Source organism: Canis lupus, chromosome 12 (genome assembly GCF_011100685.1).
Source record: "Canis lupus familiaris isolate Mischka breed German Shepherd chromosome 12, alternate assembly UU_Cfam_GSD_1.0, whole genome shotgun sequence".
Classification (NCBI taxonomy): Eukaryota; Metazoa; Chordata; class Mammalia; order Carnivora; family Canidae; genus Canis; species Canis lupus.
Window position 1 is genome coordinate 69,671,601 of NC_049233.1, and position 22,703 is coordinate 69,694,303.

Here is a 22,703-nt window from a genome sequence, read left to right on the forward strand (position 1 = left end):
CGAAGGGACCTGAAAAGGTACTCTAGATGCCAATGTTACAGCTTTTCCAGCTCTCCACCTTCACAGTTACAACTTCCTGGTGGAAAAATCATCATTGCTATTTATGTTGTTCCTCTCCCACTGACCAGTGCTGTGATCCCAATACGGCCCGTGATAAGACCACGTGAATTAAGTAACAAATTTATACAAATATAAAGCATTTTCTAGGTGGAAAGCATTTTCAGTTGGTTTTAAATGTACTATTTTTAGAGGGATAACAGTTCCAAATAGTACCCAAACCACCTAATGAAAACTAAAATAGGACTAAATTAAGTAACATGTACAGACATTAGTATTATTCTCAGTGTATTTAAACTGTGAAGCACATTTCTCCAGCTCACAGTTTTGATCCACAGAGACCCAGACTATGCCACCTCTGTAATCCCATAACCACTCAGCTGTAATTTTGCATACTCAATATCCTTCCAGGGAAGCCAAATGTTATCTGGAAGTGCTAATGAATGACCACTTTCTACAATGCTTGCAATTACCATGCAAAATACTCAGCTAGGCCTGAAGCCATGTGAATTTGTCCAATTTCAGGTTTCATCAAAACTTAAATACCAGCTTAGTTTCTATAAAAGGCACAACTATTTACAAAGAGGTCATATATTTCAAATAGTGGCTTTCAATTTGAGTTCTTAAAAAAGGTATAAGACTGTTAGATTTTTATTGATTCGCTCAAATGTAATTCAGATAGAAAATCAAAAATTTTATAAAATGAAATAAGTGGAGTCCCTCAGTCTGCATGAATTTGAAATTAAAAGACCTCGTTAGCAGTATGATTCTTTTAAAATTGTGAAATATAATAGGGCATTCAGTATATTTTAATTGAGCACCTATTAGATGTTAGGCACTATTTTATGATCTGAACTGAATAGGGAGTAGCCCTGCCCCTCATGCATCTGTCACTCTACTAGGAGTGACAGTCAGCGATAGTAATTACACAGTGTAACACCAAGTGGTGATAAACACCATGGAGAGAAGAGCAGCACAAGAGTAGAGAGAGTGACACAGAGCAGACTGAGTGAAAGTTGTTCACGTGAAGGTAAAGGTGATAAAGACTTCTCAAGATAAACTGGTGGATGATCAGAAACTTTCACAAAGTGAGAAGGAAGCCATTGAGACAGTTTGCCAGGCAGAGGAACAGTGAAGACCCTGAGGTGAGTTCCAGGAGTTGGTGAGTTCCAGGAGCCTCAGTAGGCAATATTGCTGGGTTGCTTTAAAGAACAAGGAGATGGTTAGAAAATGAGGTTAGAGAAGTAGCCAAGGCTGTCACAGAAGGCCTTCATGCCATGTGAGGGACACTTTTGTATCTGTTAAGTATTAAATTTCCAAGAAATGATTTTATCCAGGGAAAAAGATGAGTATGTGTAATTTTTTAAATTATCTTTTAAAATGTGTTCGATGCGTACACAAGAATGCATGTGCAGGTAAGTGTATAGGACAACTCTGGTCTCCTGCCTCACATTCTCTAGGTCCTTTTATTTGTCCAACTATTCCTGCCACAACCATCTTGCCTCAGCTGAGTGGCAATCTTTCACCTGGAAGGTGAGGCTTCTCTAAAGCCACTACATGGGATACCTGGGGCAACGGACCTGGCACTCATTCCCGCTCAACCTGGATATGGACTGGTAATGCTCCATTCTCCCTTGACCAAGAAAGTCAGAAGCCAGAGTCAAACCCTTCTCTCTGCAATTCTGAGGTATATTCTTTTGATTCCACCAAAGGTCCTGGAAGGTCTGAGTTCCAGTTGTCCTCTGTAACTCTTTACTCCTTTCCCTCCTTCCCTGTTTACCTCTTCCCAAAGACCCAATCCTGTTCCCTGGAATCACTTCCCCACGTAAACAATCTGCATGTCAGCCCTTGTCTCAGGCTCTGTTTTCCTAGAAGAACCTCAGGTATGATAGCAAGTTAAAAGGTTTGAAATATATATGTAATACAGTGACCTTGGGTACACATCTCAATCCAATAACTAATGTATTCTCGTAACTTGCAGCTATCAATGTGCTCCTCTCTGTCTCAATCCTCAGTCACCACTATCCCCACATCCTCCCCAAAAGCCCAGCCAGGGAACCACAGCCACAAGCTTTGGTTTCATCTCTTTCTTACCATAGTTTTCAAAAAAGTTTAATATCATATATTTATATATTGCAAAAGAATATATTGTTTTCTTTGAGCTTTTTGAAACAGTACCATAAAAAAATGGGTAATTTTATGTAACTTTTTATAAAGTCAAATTATGTTTCTAACATTTATCCTTGCTTTATGAAGTTGTAGTTTCAATCCTGCATGGATATAATTTACTTATCACAATTTATTAATTTTTTTTCTGTCTACAGACATTGAGGTCTTTCCATAGTCTTGCTATTTTGAGCATTGCCACTGTGAGTATTGTACACGTGCCCTGGTGCACATATTCAAGAGGTTCCTTTGGGCTATATATTCAATGCTGTGGCACCTTGCCACATGGGGCTACTGAGCTTTTGAAATGTGACTAGTCCAAACTGAGACATGCTATAAAGTATAAAATATGCACCAGATTTCAAAGAATAAGAAAGAAAGAAAATATTTTTTGAATGATTTTACAGTATTGATTGCATGCTTAAATAAACGCTATTCAACTGGATAAATTGAGTTATATGAACTACATTATTAAAATTAATTCACCAGTTCTTTTATTTTTTTTTTAAAATATGGCTACCAGGAAATGTAAAATTCTAGTTTTGACTTGCATTTGGACCACACTAGTCTAGGACTATGCTACTCAAAATGTGTTTCCCTGACCAGTAGCTTCAGTATCACCAGGAAGTGCAAAATCTCTGGTCTCAACCCAAACCACCTGAAAGACATGCAGAAATACAAAATTCAAAATGAATGAATGAATGAGTGAATGGGTAAATAAGATAAAGGAAAGGAAAAGTTATGGAATCCAGGAAACAGGAAAGAAGGGCAGTGCATAGAGTACTGATTTAGATCAAAACTAAACACAGAGCTCTGAAGGAAGATCTCTGAGAAAATGAAATATGTAATTAGAAAAGTTAGTCAAAGAAATAGAGGACATATTTATTATAAACAGTACATACAAAGGAACCATTAAAAACTTCAGGGAAAAGAAAAGCAGCAGAAGTGAAATGGAGTTACAGTTACTCCTAGATTTTTAAGGAATAATATACATAATTATGAAATGAAATGCCAGGGGGTAGGATGTGGAGGATTGTATCCATATTTTACAAACTGGATCATCAAAGAGACCATCTGTACTTGAGGGAACATGAAATAAGAAGGTAATGTATCACCTACAGATACAAAGGGACATCTAAAAAAAGGAACTAAATCATGAGAAAAAAAAATATATCAACCCTGAAGGAGGGAACCTAGAGGTCTGGCCAAAAGAAGATAAATTTGCTGTCATGGCAAAAGATAGTGACTAAAATGATGGATAGAGAACTAGCACTAGAAGAATATTATTTTCCAGAAGAAAGAGCTAAAGATGCTCACTTGTAAAGAATAAATCTAGAGTATAAAGTATCAGGGGAAATCATTGCTTGTAATTAATTTGTATAAATTACTCCACAAAAATATGAAAAATTATAAAATATTAGATATAAAGTTAGATACCTAGATATAGTTACAAACTATATGTAAGATATATGCTTCCTAGATATAGTCCATAGTAAATAATTATGATATTAACATCTTTTGTTGACATATATTTGTAGTTTTTCTCAGATTTCTCCAAGTTTAATTTTTATGATTTTTTTAAATATATATATCAATCCACCATACTCTAACTTAGTAGTTTGAAGTTCTTTTTTGATGCCTTCTGCCTTGCTTATTGATATTTTATAAGGCAAAAAATTCTTCACTTCAAATATTGTTTTCGGAGGAGGAAGTTTTTTAAAAATTAAGATATAGTTTAGACAATATTATGGAATTTATATCAAAAAGGTATTTAAAGGTATATAAAGGCAAGCCATACACAATGAAGTAAATTTTCTAGGAAAAGAATGGAACTGTGCTTGAGTGGATGTGATGAGAAAATGTTTAAGAACTGATTTTGTGTAATATAAATAAAGTTTATGAATATATTATATACTTAATATATAATGCATACAATATAATAAATATTATTTTAGTTTATAAATATATATTTATATATTATACATAATATTCTATATGATATATAATTATTTATATAAAATATAAAAATAAAATTAATATAATATAAATACAAAAAACTGATTTCATAATATACCCTCCAAAGACAGAAATTATCTTAAAGATTAGAAATACTTCATATCTTCTAACCATTTTTTTCAATGAACATGACTAGTGCTTAAATTTTCCTTTTTTTTTTTTTTTTTTGCAATGATTTATGACTCTTAGCCCAACCCAGATACATAGCCCTAGGCCCTCATAGATCAGTGAAATTCACAAAATTTTGTGAGAAAAATTCTTATTGTGAGATTTATGGCTCTAGATAATTGTTTTCTTTGGGTTAGTATGATATTTATGCAGATTAGTTGATAAAATAGTCAAAACTGCATTTGAGATCTTTATACAAAAAGTTAGATTAGCTTTTGTTCAAACCTAGATGAAAATTATTGTTATCTTTATTTCATGTGTCTGAATCATTAAGAATAAGTAACACAAATATGAAGAGGTGATTCACAGAGCAGATATCATGCTAGCAAATTTTTGGTCTGGGCCACTGCTGCTGAATCCTGAAAACACTGGAGCAATGACATTCCAATAATGGAGAGTGATCAGTACTACAAATAATTGCATTATTTGTCAATAATTCACGTATGGTTGTAATCTCAACAAAACACAGCATTGGTTGTATTGATCAAATTGTGGATTTAGCTTAATATCTATAATAAAGCTTACTCCTTTTAATCATTAAGTATAGCAGCAAGTCAATATAAACATCTTTGAATCTGGATCACTTTATCCTTTTAGATACCTTTTGATTTTACAGTTGACTTGGACAGAAAATTGACAAGTATATATGCTTTAATTGAATCACAGCTTTAGTGTTCTGTTTATGAAGATTTTAAAGCAATATATTTCTGTCCAATTTTTGATCAATATGAATAATTTCAATGACTTTTTGTGGAATGAAATTGTCTGGTAGTGCTATAGAATTTTAGAGAAAGAAGAAAGCTATTGTATAATTTATGCAAACTCTATCTCATCATTTTTTAAAAGACTAATCTAAACCAGAAATTAAGGAAGTTGCTACTATCAGAGAGCCAATGGTCTAAAACGTTAAACATGCTTTCCCTAACTGATAAAGTATGTGCACTTATGTTTTAACTTAAGAGCTTTAGGCAAATTCTGAGTCTGAAGGCAGACAGACCTATCAACTGAGAAAAAAAAAAAAAAGTTTTCAATTCAGGGAATTGAGGGACTACTGAATCATCAATAAACTGACTTGCTGGGATTATAGATGAACCGTTCACTCTCTGGTTCTCCTCAGCCTTGTAGATAGCTCCAGACATATCTGGTTTATAAAACAATGAACTCCTTATTCTGGGAAAACAGCTGCAATAGCTGTTCAAGAGATGGGTGGTATTCTACTTTGTTTAAAATATTTAAATTTTATATGACTGAAAAGACAATGTTTTATTGTTTAATAATAAAGTATGGAACAATTGCTGTTTCAGGGCATTCTCTATAATAGGAGTCTGTAGATTTTCTACAGTGTTTTCCATTCACTAATTGGAACCAGGACATTGGCCATAGTGATTTATATCTCTGAATTCCTTTTTAAATTGACTTGTACAGTCTTTAAAATTCTTCAGCTCAGTTCACCAGCCAGTTAGATACACACTATTGTTTTATTTTTGAATGTCTTAAAATTAAATGTAAAACTTTAATTATTTCACTTTTAAAACATGACCAAACTTTAAATCCCAATGTTCCACTGGCTATGAGAAACCTAATGAATAAATTCACATAGGATTAATTTATTCACTTATACATGTCTCTTTTAAATTTAAAAAAAGATATTTAATGCTTCAAACTAATAGAATAAAATAAAGCATATGCTATTACAAATATGTGAAGTTTGCTTTTTATACGCTTTCTAAAAGAAAATTGAGATTAATATCTCATACTGATGTTATACATTAAAATTATTTTTACACTTACAGCTACTTCCTGATATTTTAGTATATAATCTGACAAGCATAGAAGAAAAATAATATTTAGCCAATTACCTTTGGACAGTAAGGTGGCTATAATCAAAGGAAAGTGAATAAGCTTTAGAAATTGATCAAATTCCACTTAGATTGTGACATTTTCCCAAAAGGAATATCATAAAACTCTCCCCAAAGATCATTTAGTTATGGAAATTACTACGGACTCTCTCTCTCACCCCTTTGCCTTCCTTTGGTTTGTTTACTAAATTGCTCATAAGCCCAGTTAGGTTTTTCTTCTTCCCCTTTCTCCTATCAGACATAGACTCCTCTCAGGCAGATTTTTCCACAAGGACAACTTCCACAACTTCAGGCATGAAATTGACTCCGGGCTTACTCCAAAGCCCATTGCAAGATGGTTTGTTTACTGTGCTCTACGACCTTCCCTCTTCATCCTCTGTGACTAATTGAAGGCATCAGATCCTGTTTCCTGAGGCTTCTGGCACCCTACACTTGGTTTATTCCTTCTACATTTGGCCTTATTTTTCCCTTTCTGTATCTCAAGGTATAGTAAAACACCCTCAACTATTTGACTTTCTCTACAAGGTCCTCTTTGCTGCCAGAACTTTAGACACTATAAAAGTAGTATACTTTTAGTAGTATGCAGCAATAAGCTAAAAAGCTAAAATATCACAAGCTAAAATCAAATCAATTTGTGTCAACAGTAATCACAGCACGCTAAGACTAGAAGCCCATTTTAACTGTCTAGAAGCCACAACAAAATTTAAATTAGAGCCACACTTCCTACTAACTCATTTTAAAAAATCATTTGAGCTAATGTGTGAGTTATTTCTCAATGTTTCATTAAATTTTGTATTCAAACTCATAAGATGAAAGCTGTTTAAGATGGAAAGCTTCAATATTTGAAAATAACAGAAATGTATAAAGATAATTTTATGCACCAAGCCAAGCCTCATTCTGAGCATGGAGTGAACATTAATTACCAGAGATAAAGGTTCTGGCCTCAAGAAGATTATAGTTTAGTCTAGAAGACATTTAGACATGCAAACCTATGACAGCAGGTGAACTAAGGGAAAATGAACTAAAGGAAAATGGTGATCTCAAACCAAGCATTCAACATTAGAGAAAGTATAGGATAGGTTGACAGGACTTCAAGCTTTACTGGGCACCTAAAAGAAAATACTATGAGAGACTTTGAAAGAAGGAGGTTACGAAAGGAGGAGCCTAGAGTGGGAGGGGTCCAGGAAAAGACAGCATGAGCTCAGGTAGAAAGTTCTCCTTGCATTAAACCCATCTCTTCAAATTGCCTTAGCTGAAGACAATCCAGCAGAAGTTCCTAGCAAAAGGTCTGACTGAGCAAGACCGCACTGTCTCCACTGTACTCATAAATAATGTCTGAGCTATTATTTCAGTCTGGAACTCTGGGTACTCATAGACCAAGAAACAGCTCTCCACATGGAGGAAGCTTCTGAACCTCTCCTACAAGAGCACATACCTTAGGAATAGGCTTTGTTCCTTGGGCGAGGCAAACATGATGATATCATGCAAGGTGATGTTTGTCACACAGTAGTTCTCTACCCTGGTTGCATATTAGAATCCTCAAGGGGACGTTAGGAAAACATACTAATTTGCAGATCTCATCTTAGACCAACGAAGTCAGATTGGTATTAGTATTTATTAAATATTCCCACGGTGGTTATAATATGGAGTCAGGATAGAAAATCATTGACTCTAAGGCATTCACAGGAAAAACTTAAAAGCTATGAAAGATAAGAATGTGGAACGAGTCCCCATATACAAAAGAAAGAGACATCTAAAGTGTACTAGTTTGGAGAGCATTCTTCTTGTGTTTTGTTCTCTTTCTCATGTTGCTCTGATTTGAGCCAGTCACTGCCAGCAGGACAGCCTAAAAAAGGCATCACTTCATTGTAGTCATAAATTTCGACTGGTATTTTCTGGCTGGTTCAAAATCTCTCTCTCTCTCTCCCACACACACATAAATACAAAATAAGATAGTAGATATAAAAGTAATTGAAACTAATAAATAGGTAAGACTTAATTAAATATAAAGAGGTAAAAAAATCAAAAGATAAAGTGACTTATGTCCATTTAAAAAAAAGATTCCACAGTATATTGTTCACAAGAAAAATAAAACAAGAAACAGAAAGTATGAAAATCAAATAATGAAAATATATATCAAAAATACAATAATTTTTAAAAAAACAACATATAATTTCAACATAAGTTCCAATAGAATTTAAAGTGAAAGTATCAGAGGACTTGAATAAACAAAGACACATGGATAGCCAACAGAAATATGTGAAGATACTCAACTAATCATAAGGGAAATGGAAATCAAAACCACAATGAGTTACCACCTTACACCTGTCAGAATGGCTAATATCAAACAGAGAGGAAATAACAAGTGTTGATGAGAATGTGTGAGAATGTGGAGAAAAAGAAACACCCATGCACTGTGGGAATGTAAATCAGTGTGTTTGAATGTAAATGGAAAACAATATGGAAGTTCTGCAAAAAATTAAAAATAGAAACCTTGTATGATCCAGTAATTCCACTATTGGGTATTTACTCAAAGAAAATGAAAGCACTAATTTGAAAGATCTATGTACTCTTACCTTTATCACATCAATATTTACAGTAGCCAAGACACAGAAGCAACTCAAATGTCCTTAATAGATGAAAGGATAAAGACACACACACACACCCCTATACACACACACACACACACACACAGGAATATTACTCAGTCATAAATAAGGATGAGACTTTGCCATTTGTGACAACACGGATGGACTAAGAGGTTGTTATGCTAAGTGAAATAAGTCAGAAAAAAAGACAAATTCCATAAAATCTCACATACATGTGGAACCTAAAGAACAAAACAAACAAAAAGCATAAACAGACTAAATTCAGAGAACAAACTGATAGCTGCCAGAGAAGAGAGGAATGGGGGAATGGGCAAATGGGTCAAGGGGAGTGAGAGACACAGACGTCCAGTTATGGAATAAATAAGTCATGGGGATAAAAGACACAGCCTGGGGAGTATAGTCAATGGTAGCGCAATAATGCTGTATGGTGACAGATGTGGTGAACACAGCATAATGCACAGACTTGTCAAACCCCTACAGAGTTTACCCGAAGCTAATGAGCTAATGTAACATTGTATGTCAACTCTTATTTATTATTTATTATTTATTATTTATTATTTTTTCAATTAAAAAATAATAAAGTGAAAAGCATCATGAGGAACACTAAGAATATTATAAACTATTAAAAGGCCAACATATATTAGGGCACCTGGGTAGCTCAATCAGTTAAGCATCTGACTTTGGCTCAGGTCACGATCTCAGGGTCCTGGGATGAGCCCCATCCCCAGTACCACTCAACAGGGAGTCTGCTTGTCCCTTTTTCTCTGTCCCTGACATATTTCTCTCAAATAAATAAATAAAAATCCTTTTTAAAACTAAATAAAAGGTCAACATACCAAAGAGATATAACAACCTCTTGGTAAGGACACACTATTATGTCAGGCATTGTGCTAGGCCCTCAGCTAGCAACAAGCAACAGTAAAATTATGAGACCTCCAAGTTAGTCAGATCCCCCAAAAACTATGTGACAGCTCAAAAAACCCAGGAGTTCTCCTTAATCTGATGCATTGATGCATATACCCTTTCTTTTGGTGTTGGTATTCCTATCCTAATCCCTCCAAATATCCAACAAAAGGAAAATGTTTTATTTAGGCTTTTTTCCACGTCACTATTCTTTCCCCCAGGCCTAGTGACTTCCACTTTAGCAATATTTTCTAGCTCTTAAGGCTTTCCAGGACATAAAAATTTTATACCCCCAAGGCTCCTAAGACTGCATAAGGAGAAACAAAAACATTCCACAGCGTATGACTAGGGATCCCAGGAAGTCTGGTAGCCTTTACTTCATATATACCATGAAAAGTTTCCCAGTCTTGGGGCCTCATGTTGGTACTGTGACCCAAATCAAATTTATTATTTTTACTAAGGTGATGATATTCTTGATAAAAAGAGAGATTTAAAAAAAAAAACTGGCCCAGTTTAAATTTGGTTTGCTTTGAGAATTATTATGCAGAGCACAATTTTATAATAGGCAAGTATTTCAAGGTTGCTGTACTTGGCAAGAAGGAAAGAAATAGACATAGAATCAAATTCATGGAACATGCAGTTTAATGAAACATCTAATTGGGCATCAAACTGCAGTCTAACATGTAGTGGATAAAATTACATATTCTCAGCCAATTATAAAATGGACCTTAGCTCCCTGATCTGGAAAAGGGGTAAATGCTGAGTAGCTTTTTTTTTTTTTTTTTTTTTTAACCAAAGGACGTAGCCGAGTTTTACACAAAATGAGGTTGGTTTTAAAAACAAGATTTCAGCTTAGGACATCATGTGTCTGTTTTTTAAGTTCCCTTGGCAGGCCCAAATGGCATCATAATTTTAATGTACTGAAATTTGAGCTTTTTCATGCAAGAAATCAGGCCAGAATATGTCAGCTCACCAAAAAAGCATATTATTCTTGGAGGTATAAAATATTTGTTCTGTAGCTACAATCATATTAAAATTTCCTCCAGTTTGAATTTTAAGTATTCCTCGTGGAGCGTGTGATGAAACTCTATGGTCTTGGCAGACACTGAGTAACCTCCTCTGGAATCTCTTTGGCCTGGGCCTTAGTACAACTTGGTCCTGTTTTCCTTCACCTTGATAGGTATCTGGGGATGAGATCATAACTTGACTTTCTCCTCTCATGACTCACATATCTGAGGCCTCATTTCTAAAGAATAGATCTCCAATTGCTTGTTTAAATTCTTTACTAATATGAAGATCTGTGTAGGGTGTGAACAAAAACTTAGAGCCATAAGAAATTCTATTGTCATGCCATTTAAATAGAATTCAAAAATATGTGCAGGATAAGTGCCACACATCTAGTGATTCTGAAAGACAGGTCAGTATGATGGCATTTCATGAAATAGCTAGAGCGTAAGACATTATTCACAATAAAAGGAAAGCTTGTCTCCTAGATCAGGGGTTTAAAGGAAAGGATACATTAAAATCTGCAAAGGAAAGAGAGGTCCTCTCTCTTCTTAGTCTTCTAAAACCCAGCAGGACCAACCTTATTGCAACCTAGGTGAAATCGACTTCATCAATTCTTCCATTAAAGCTAAATTCGTCATGTTGCTGGGAATTACAGACTGTCTACTGCCAAGTGCATTGTCCTTTAAAACTAACTGTGTAATGAGCTAACCTGAGAAAGAGAGGCAGAAGTATTGAGTGGCTCTAAGGGACACCAGGCTTCTGAAATGGGAAGTATTCTCTTGCACACACAAAAGAAGCCATGTAGTGGAGTGCTTAGTACTAAAAGTAACTCAGGACAAGGGCCAAACTGTGGCCACCATTGACCCTGATCTTACGTATAAATATCTTGAATTCCTGATCTTAAGCAAACATTTCTGAGCACAGGTACAATTTTGTGGGGATGCTGTAGGAATACAAAGGGCCTTGGTTTGACTCTTATAAAAGAGTTTCTCTTCCTTCAATTTTCTCTTAAACTAAGTATCTATTCAGGTGCCATGCACCTGAAAGACTTGTTATTCTACAGTATGACTAGTTTCTCCTAAATTAGAAAGAAGGCCCTAGAGGCACAGAATTACAGATAAACTGCACATCCTGAAGATTACCTATTCTATTTCTCCTATTTTAAGGAGAGAATGCTGAACCCTGGAGAGGTTAAATTAAAATACTAGCTGATGCCTAAGTACCCCTTGTCTCAGTCTTGCACTAAGCCTATTATAGTAATGGAAACGATTCTTACTACTAGTCAGGAAAATATAATTGTCATGCTTCAACTCCAAACTTGGTATATTGGAGGAAATTTCAGGCGGCCCTAGTATCTTGTACACTGGCCCTCAATTGCCCTCAATTGTCATTCATGAGTGTATGGTTTCATTTTCTTAATCCATCTGTTTGGAGTATACTCTAATTATAGAAGTAAAATATGTATAACTCTGAAATCTGGCTTAAAAAATATCCATAATTGTTGGCAAATCTGAAGTAATAAATGAAGGAATTTTGACATAATCCAGCTGCTAGCACCATTGTTGCATAAATGTGCTTGCTTTCTTATTACATTTTTCTAGCTCCAGGAAGAAAAATGCCATCATGTTTCTAGAGTTTGTAGCTATAAAAAACAAGAACATGTTTAATCTGAAGAGCAAAATGGGGCTTATGGAGAAGAATTATTTCACTTTGAAAAATTACTTCCACAAGAACCATTGAATTTAGTTGAAAAACACATAACTATCAGAATTCAACATACCATGACTTACACCCGGACTTCCACAGCCCTAAACATGTGCAACTAAAAGTAATGGTAGTGAAGGCCTTGAAAAGAATAGGAAGGTTGATGATAAATGACTCAGGTAGAGAAAATGGGCTAGCCATATTTGAACCCGACATGATCTACTGAGCTATGCCAATCATCATGTCCATAGTACTGCTGGGGAGACCCACTCCGGTAACTGACTGCCTTACCAAGTGTCCAGGGAGATTTTTCATACATTATAGCCATCCCATTTCATTCATAATACCATCTATCAGTTTTCATATTTGTCCTCTTGGATAGGTTGAGATACATAAACAAAAAGAATGGGTGAGTAGAAAGATTGGTCACATTTGCCTTAAGTAAAGGTAAGTAAAACAATATAATAATAATGGGTCACCATACATCATAGTCTGGGGCAATTTTATTCTAAGTCCCACATACTGTCTGGTTTAACATTTGTCCCAGACAAAACTTCCAGGTTTGATAAGTTATATCATTGTTGTTCAAATAATAGTTGATAGATGATAATAGTTCATGATAATATAATAATAATAGTTGATACCATTAGTGTTTATGCCACCAGGTATAAAAAGATGTATCATCTAATTTAATCCTTTCAACAACACTACACAGTATAAATCATTACTGTAATACCAATTTTATGGATTAAGAAACAGTGAAGCACAGAGCTCATGTAATTTAATAATTATCATCCGACTATAAATCAATGGAGCCAGGATTGCTGACTCCAATTCTTTATGACAACTCTTGACTGCTTCATAACAAATTCACCTTTTCTGGGCTTTGTAAAGGTAAATGTTAAAAGTGTAAATCAGAATTAGTTTCAATAGCTGAACCATAAATTTAGTAAATCACTTATTTTTAAACTAAGTATCAAATAGGATTTGATTGCTGCCATGACGTGTTTGGAAAAGGCAGAAAGCTCCTTTAGCAGGTATGGAATATGAAAATCAGGGCTTATCCCTTGAAACCTTAAGAGATAGATTAAGTAGAAATTATGAAAATATATTTTACAGAGAGATCTATTTATGGATCTTCTTGCTGTCAGGTATTGATACAAACTAAAATTCAACCACGTTTGGATGATAACTTGAGGAAAGATAGGTTAAGAATGAGTTAATAAGTGCTAGGGTTGGGGAATATATCACCTTTTTTAAGGATATTAGAGAGGAAGCCTCCTTAGAGCACACTAGAACTATGTGCTAAGAATGTGGCCTAAGAATGAGTCTGACCCTGTTGAGTAATTTTTGGCTTTTCTCATGACAGTTGGGCAAAATCTCCTTAACCACATAAATCATTGAAATAGCAGTTACTTCAAATGAAAGAACATTTTTATATTTGCAGAAAATTCTGATATCTGGTGATTTTTTTTTCCTTTAGTCAGAAATCCCCCTTGATCAGCATTGCATTTCTTGGAGTCTACAATTGCCATTCTTCATGAAGAACAACTTGAAATATCTTCTAAATCATTGAAAATTATAATGATAGCAATGCTATTGGGCCCAATTTCTGTGAAACTTGCTAATCTTTGAAGACTTGTACAGTAACTGTGCTACTAAGAATATTTGAATAATTTGAACATTCCATTCTCCAATTCATTGATTAAAAAGTATTCACCCTATTTGTGGGCAAGATTTCGAGTACCATAAGAGGCTTTTTGTTTGTTTGTCTTTGTTGTTTTGTTTTGTGTTGTTTTCAAGAGGCATATGCATACACAGATGAATAACATTTGGTAGCCTTACCCTTGAAAATAAAGTTTGGCAACATGTTGCTCTGCAAAGCCTCAATATCAAGGGAAAAATTCAGTTTTAGTTGCACAGTGGATTGTAGTATACACTCCATTATTGAATATGGTTTGTTCGTATCTATGATATACAAGACAATCAAGATACAAAATTATAGCAGGAGAAATACGCTAAGGAACCTAGTTCCAGGAGGCCATCAATCACACTTAAAGTATTTTTACATGAGCAGCTGAATTACACTGTCCACCAAAACCATTTACTATTCTTTTCAATAGGAGGACCAGAGTGTTCACTGCTATACTGCCGTATGGTGTGTGTCTGCCAGAGAGGTTGAGGTAAGCTTGTCAGAACGATATGAGCTCTGTATTTGGCTGTATAAGCACTTTAAAAGTCTATTGAAGGGGATTCCTGGGTGGCGCAGTGGTTTGGCACCTGCCTTCAGCCCAGGGTCTCATCCTGGAGTCCCGGGATCGAGTCCCACATCAGGCTCCCCGCAGGGAGCCTGCTTCTCCCTCTGCCTGTGACTCTGCCTCTCTCTCTCTCTGTGTCTCTCATGAATAAATAAATAAAATCTTATAAAATCTTATAAAATAAATAAAATAAAATAAAAGTCTATTGAAAAACATTTGAATAAAAAGATAAGTTCTGAGTTAATTCCAATTAAATTTGGATAGTATAGTCGTTTGGCTAAAAAATATTGCTTTTAATGTCATTTCTTTGTAGTGACCTATAATTTGGATGTAATACCACCAAACATACACATATGCCACCACTGCAAACATATAAATGCACTCACATATACGTGTGTATGTTTATATGTATGCGAATGTATGTTCTGGCTGTGCACAGTTGTGTGGAACTATGAAAATGACCATATAAACTGAAACTGTGCAAAGCGATCTTAATAACAATCCAAGGGGAAAATTCTAACTGTTCTGTGACCTATAGAAATTTTGTCTAAATATTAAAAACTCTGTGTCAGTTTTAAATTAAAAAATTAAAACAAGGGCAAATTATGATTTACTTAACCCACTGTGATTTAAACAATTGGAATAATTAGAATTAGAGTGTTTTATTTATTTGTAAAAAAACGTATCAAGAGTGGTTCTTTGAACAGTGCTTTCCTTCTTGTCATGTAACAGGGCACAGAGCTACCATCTTTTCTAAGCCTTGGAGAAGAGTTGTCATATTTCTTTCCAACTCTGAATATGCTTTTGGCATTTTCTCCTTCGTACTTTCAATATTGTAAAATATTTTCAAGCCTTCTTTTAATATGAAGTATTTTGCCAGCATTGCATCCTCTAGGATTCCTTCATCCTTTTGGTCACAATCACTTCCTCCATTTATGTCAATCACTTCCCCATTACTAATTTCTCCTGGCTACACATCTAGGCTCTTGGATGGGGGTCATGTCAACATTCTCATGGTCAGTCACTTCTTCTATAACTCTATTTATGCCCACTTTGCATTTTACTTCCAGCACCATCATTCATTTGTTTGCTCTGCTTTGATCTTTGTTGGAAAATTATTCTTTTTTGATCATTCATTTTTGTAAATGTCATGTGGGTTTACAACCAGGACTAAGAAGTAATGCAATGATACCCTTTGCTGTATGTGGGTGAACCAAATTACAAATGTGCAGTGACCAATCAATGACAGATTTGAAAGTAGTGATGTGATTGGTCCTCAATCATGATGGCATTTTTTTATTTACATCATGACTTATGCAGTAAGAGTTAGCTAAGTTTGAATCTAATACGGTCACTGACAGTTAATACAGTGATCACTGAAAGTTGAGCAGTATTGCAGGAAGACTTGTGTTACTTGATGAAATTTATGCATAACAGAGCTGTGCAAAAGAAAGAATACCTGTAAATTCCTCATTTTCCCATTGCTATAACTTGGGCTATGCCCTCCTGCCACATACTTAAATATAATAAAAGTTGAAGCAAATTAATCTTGACCAAGATGTAGATGGATTAATCTTGCTTAGGACACAAGCAAGTTGCTAGGAAAGGCAATTAAAAATGCACCCTGCCCTCATATCGTGTGGAGGCTAGTGATCAAATAAAATGCATCCATACATACCTGAGGCACAGCATAAAAAAACGGCCTACACAAAATCCATCCTTGGGCTTTTTACAAGCTTGCAAATCTTAATTAGGGAAGCGAAAGTGTTCGTGGACTTGTTTTAGATGAGAATTAATATGACAGTAATATATAAAATAGATTGCAGGTGTTGTGGTAAGATTTGTCAGGAGGCTACATTACCCAATATATTAGTAGGACGCAGAACTACTATGGGTAACGGTTATTAAGACAATGATGTAATAATGGGGAGTATGAGCGACTAGTGCAGAGGTGCGGAGCCAGGACTCATCCCTGGGAGATCAACATGGAGAAAGGAACCATTTGGAGAGAACTATAGTTTCAAGATTGAGTGATTTGCAGAATTTGCAGATCTGCAGATTTGCAGACCTAACCTGATCTGATCCTTACAAGATACCGGTGATGTTTAATGCAATTCACTTGAAACAGATAAAAACAATTGCTAGGTTCTCTCAGTAGGTTGCACATGTTGTCTTGCATGGTCATTCACCTATATTTCTGGATCCCTTAATTTATAGACTATCATAAAAAATAAATAAAAAGCAGGTAGCATGATCTGCTCCTTTAAGTGTTCTTTCATCTAGTGTTTCAGTATGTTTCAGACAATATAAGCTTTTCTTTTTTTCAAAAAATGTGGAGATAATTTTATATATATATATATATATATATATATATATATATATATATATAATGAGGCAACAAATCAAGGCTTTCCAATCTTCCCACATCACAGTTTTAGAAAATCAGAGGCATGTTGTGCACATTTTTAGTTTTTCTTAGTCTGTTTGCCATCAGTGATCATATGTTTCTAATATTATGAGCCTCACAAATGCCATAGTACCTCTTATATTTGTCTCACAACATGTGTTTGCCAACTTTTGTCCACAAGCGAAAGCTTTTATACATGCCAAGTAGGTCTGGCATAATTGTTCAAATACAGAAAACTTATAATGATATAACCTGAGCCAGAAGGGAAAAAGGATATAAGGAGAATGAATACTTGGTAATATTAGAATAATATTGCCAATAGAGGATTATTAATGCTCTTGTACCATAATCCAGGTTGTCTGAGTATTCTTCTATAAATCAAGCTTAAAATCATTATGCATGATTACTTTTTACTCAGAAGCTCTGGTGCACTGCAACCTATAGTAGATTCAGATGTATTCAACTGTAGCTTGTACATGTTTCTCACATGATATACTAAAATAGACAAGGCTTTTCTGCCAATATAAGTAATGAAATGATATAAAAACATGGCTTGGGTCATGTGGCATAGCAAGCTAAAAGTGGGGAGAGTTGAGGTCCAATTCTGTTCTTGCCTTTCATTCAGCTGTATGATCTAGGAAGAATAAGAGAAACACACTAAGCCTCAGATCATTCATTTATATTTTGGGATAATAATAATTCTTCTACCCAAGTCAGAGTTCGGTCATTAAAAGCAAGCCAGAAATAAAGGTCCTACTGTATAAACTTATGAAACATTATACAAATATAAGAATTTATTAATATTATTTAAAAAACAGATTTTTTACATTGGAAAATATGTGTAACAAATTCACACTTATTAAACTCGTTCATATATAGAACTTCCTTGACTATTATACTATGGAGTTACATCCTGGTAAACTCGTCATAAATTGAAACTTCATTCAATACATTTGACCTACTGACTATCATAGCTTAGCCTAGCCCTACTTAAGTGTGCTCAGAATACTTACATTAGCCTAAAGTTGAGCAAAATCATCTAACACAAAACCTATTTTATAATAAAGTATTGAATATATCATGTAATTGAATGAATCCTGTACTGAAAGCAAAAGACACAATGGCTGTATGGGGACAGAATGATTATAAGTGTATCAATTGTTCACCCTCCTGATTGTGTGGCTGGCTGGGGGCTGTGGTTTGCTGTCTCTGGCCTGCATCATGAGAGAGGATCATACCACATGTCACTAGCTCCGAAATAGATCCAAATTCAAAATTTAAAGTACAATTTCTATCGAATGTCTATGGTCTTTCACATCATCATAAAGTAAAAAAAAAAAAAAAAAAAACGTAATCTGAACCATAGTTAAGTCAGGACCATCTGTACTTTTTGCTGGTAGAGGTAAAATGAGGAGTAGGATCAACAGAGAGAGGAAATAGAGTATTGAAAAGGATTTTCACTACATGTTAATGAACCCTCCATCTCACACTAAGTTCTGAGCAGTGATGGACAACATAAAGCCTTTTGAGGAATATGTCGCTGGCTGAGTTTCGAGATACATGACAATCTGTGAATGAAACATGAACATACTGCTGCCAATCTCTATTTTTAAAACATATCAAAGACCAAGTGTTAGTGGTTCTAGGAGCCCAGTTCTGCGCTGGCATTCAGTAAAGTAGATGATAAAGTTCTTTTTATATGTTGTGTTTCAGTGTAGTTCAAATATAACAAATTTTACATTGAATTAAAAAAATGTGGCCAATGAATATTGTTTTCCACCTAGATATTTTGGAGAAAGGAGGGGAAAGAGGAGAACTTACTTTATCACTTTTTAATGCATAATATACCATAGTAATAAAAAGTATATTCCTGATACAGGAACATATGCACAGAACCAAAGAAAACAACCATTTTTTTTTTAAGATTTTATTTATTTATTCATGAGAGACACAGAGAGAGAGGCAGAAACCACGGAGAGGGAGAAGCAGGCTCCACACATGGAGCCCGATGTGGGACTCGATTCCGAGACTCCAGGATCACGCCCTGGGCTGAAAAAAAGCTGATACAGTGGAAATATGTAACAGTATATTATGCAGCAATCAAATCACTGAAGTTGATATGCGTGTCTTACATCTCCCTGAGTGGGCACCAAATGCATCATGTTGGGTGGAAAAAAGAGTGACGATGAAAAGAAGAATATAACACGATATCATCTTTATTTATTTTTTTCACAATATCATCTTTAAAAAGCAAAGCAGCACCCTGGAAACATTCATATAGATATAAGTATAGATAGTTTTTAAGATTTTATCCATACTGAAATCATACATGAAACACATCAGATTGGGTCCCAAAAGGTGGTAGAGGCTGAAGTGGGAAAATTAATGGCCTCAGATAAAACAGACCAATGGAAGTGAGGATAATAATCACCTGAACTATATGGAAGCGAGACTCACAGAACATAAAGCAAAAGTCAATTAAAATGTACCTCAACGCATTGAAGATAATGACTTTAATTTGTATGATTTTTTTCCCTAAAAATACCCTTGACACTAACATAAATATATCCCCCCCCCCTCCAAAAGAGACCATTAAAATTGGCAGGTGAAAGAAGTGGCAGGGATATCCAAAAGGAAAGTAATGACATATTAGTATTTGATCTGATAGTTTAGTAACGTAAATTTTGAAGGTAGCACAGGATAGGACCATCTCCGAAATAGCAGGAAGGAATACACAATGCACAGTGGTAGGAAAACACAAGCAGAAACTTTAAAATGCAAGCAGATAGTATCTGGAATTAAAACTCTGTGTTGCCCTTGCGTACATTCTCTCAGGTGGACAGATGGAGAATTCCCACTACGCTAACAATACTTTTAAATTGGCCAAACCTCAACATCTCATTCTGTGGATGACTTCTAATATAGACAACCGGATTTTCTGACCTTCCAAAGTAAATTCTGATTTTATGTAATTCTTTGTTGTCTCTAGGCCACGGATTATTATGTGTGTGTGTGTGTGTGTGTGTGTGTGTGGAATGGACTCCTTTGTTGTCTGTAAAGCCCTTGGACTCCTTCTCAGAATCATTTTCATTGAAATCCAATATTCATCTGTTAAATATCATCAATAGACTTTGCTATCATTTGTGGTTCTCGGCAAGAAGACAGCGATAGGGACTAGATATTTATAGACAAATACAGGTTTTTTGTTTTTTGTTTTTTCAAATACAGGTTTTGTAAATGCTTTTTTTTTTGCACAGTGGCAGCTCCTCGGGCCCACGAGTAGCACTGACTACCCTTGTTGCCTAGCAACACCACTTTATCAAAGACAACCTGATAGTCAACTGGATTGGAAGAGTCAGAAGTTGAAATGGAAAGTATAGTAGTTATGTGTCTAGACTGAGATTTGCCTGGTTTTCTATAACGTGAAAACACTGGCTTTGGGAGTATTTTTTCTTGTTTATAACCCTATTAACATAGAAGTAGAATATCAGTACACCGCTGCACCAATCTTATCTATTTTTAGCCAGGAATGATTGCAGGCAACCCGAAGCAATTGCTTGGAGTATTTTAGCCTATGCAGGTTCAGACAAAGAGTCAAGAATAATCATTTAAAAAGTGTTTCAAGGAGTCAAGCTTCAAATTGTCTCTTCTATCATAAGATTTATTTATGAAGCAATCTGGTCACCTAAAACTGAGATATTGAAAATGATTTCCTGTTCTTTTTCTCCTCCTTTTTTTTTTTTTTTTAACTCATGTAGTTTTGCATCCTGCCGTTACCCCAATGTCCCAGTTAGTTGGTCAATTAAAACCATGGATAATGGTAGATGCCAGAAAGTGGGAAATAAGCAACGATCCTCTGGGACGTCTTTTTCTCGTTCATCTTATGTCTCTTCCTTTTTCACAATTAGCAAGCTCAGAAGCAGAGATCAACAGATTTTAAGAAATATATGCGTGAAGCCAGTTTAGGAAAGCACATTGTCTTTTACCGAAACTTACCCTGGGTTCTAATTTCAATCAAATAGGTTCAGGGAAGATCCACCTGAGTCTACCAGCCCACTCTGTTTTGATTTTTTTTATACCAGTCACCAGTATCCCACTGCTTTGCACTCAAAATCTGTCTTTTCACACTCTTGGAAGTCTGTCTCCCATGTACCTATATACCCTGTCTTTCCTACCTTTCTTATTATTCCCTTGCATCATAATCATTTTATTGACTCCATTTTATGGACTCTATTTTTTTCCCTTGTTTTTTTTTATTTTTCAAATTCCTTTTGAACTTCATTCTATTTTGAGTATATTAGGATTCATAAAACTACTGCACACTGTGTTTATTGGATGTATTTGAGAGTTATCTCCAGATCACCTAGTATCCCAACATCACATCTACATTTTATAAAACATGAAATATAAAATATAAAATATAAAATAAAGTTGGACTTAAAAACTGGAGGTGTGATTTGATCCATGGTTTGATGAATCTGTCATAATAAGCTACATAATGCCAAGTCTTTACAGCCCTACTGATCCATGACTGTGCAATATTAAACTTGAAAGAAAGTTTGTGACCCTACAGAGTATGGGTTTCCATTTAAAAACCCATGGTCCTTTTATCATTGAGCTTGAAGGATCAATTTGGCATCATTTTAAATGTAGCCACAAAGTCTGAATGGTTCGTTGTTTTTCCTTTTGGTTCTCTCTCTCTCTCTCTCTCTCTCTCTCTCACACACACACACACACACACACTGCACCACCACCACCACCACCACCAATTTCCTTTACTCCAATTTAGGAATAAAAATGTGGCATTCTTTTTTTTTTTTTTCTGCCTTTACATTTTTACTTGACACACATTTTCTATTGTTTTAGTTTTATATTTTTATTTTATGTCTTCACAAATATTCCTTACTTCTTTTGCCAGGTTGTTGCCAGATTCAAATTTTCATTGATTTTTTTAACCTCAAAATTATTACAACCTCTTTTAAATAAAATTCTTGTCATATGAGTTCTTCATTCTATTTTAAAATACAAGTCTTTCCTTTAATTTATTAAAAAGAATTCAGCTATGAACCTATTTCCAGCCAAGTATTTTTCTAAGAACATTTTCAGCAAAATGAACTTAGCTGAAAGAACTATTAATCACAGCATGTTCTAAACACTAGAAATTGTGTTACTTGATTCTGTCAAGATATTTTTGATGGAGCCTTTATAGGAACTACAAGTCAGCAATAATGACTAGATAATCACCCTTGGCTTGGCGCATCTTTAAGAAGACAGCCATTTTTTCCCCTTTTACTCAGTTGTCTTGCACACTGCTGCTGTTTGAGTGGGACCACTTCCTTCCCTGATTGTTCCCTCTTCTGTTTTCACAAAACAAAGCTTTTAAAAGTGTGAAAAAAAAAGCAGTCTTTGCTTGATATTAGCTTACTATTGAGCTACACCTCTGACATCCTTAATACACTGCTCAGCATCTTGTCTACTCTGCCCTGCTCAGCTCAACATCCCATCCAACAGTAACCACCAAAACCTGTATTTTGCAGCCATAATGAAT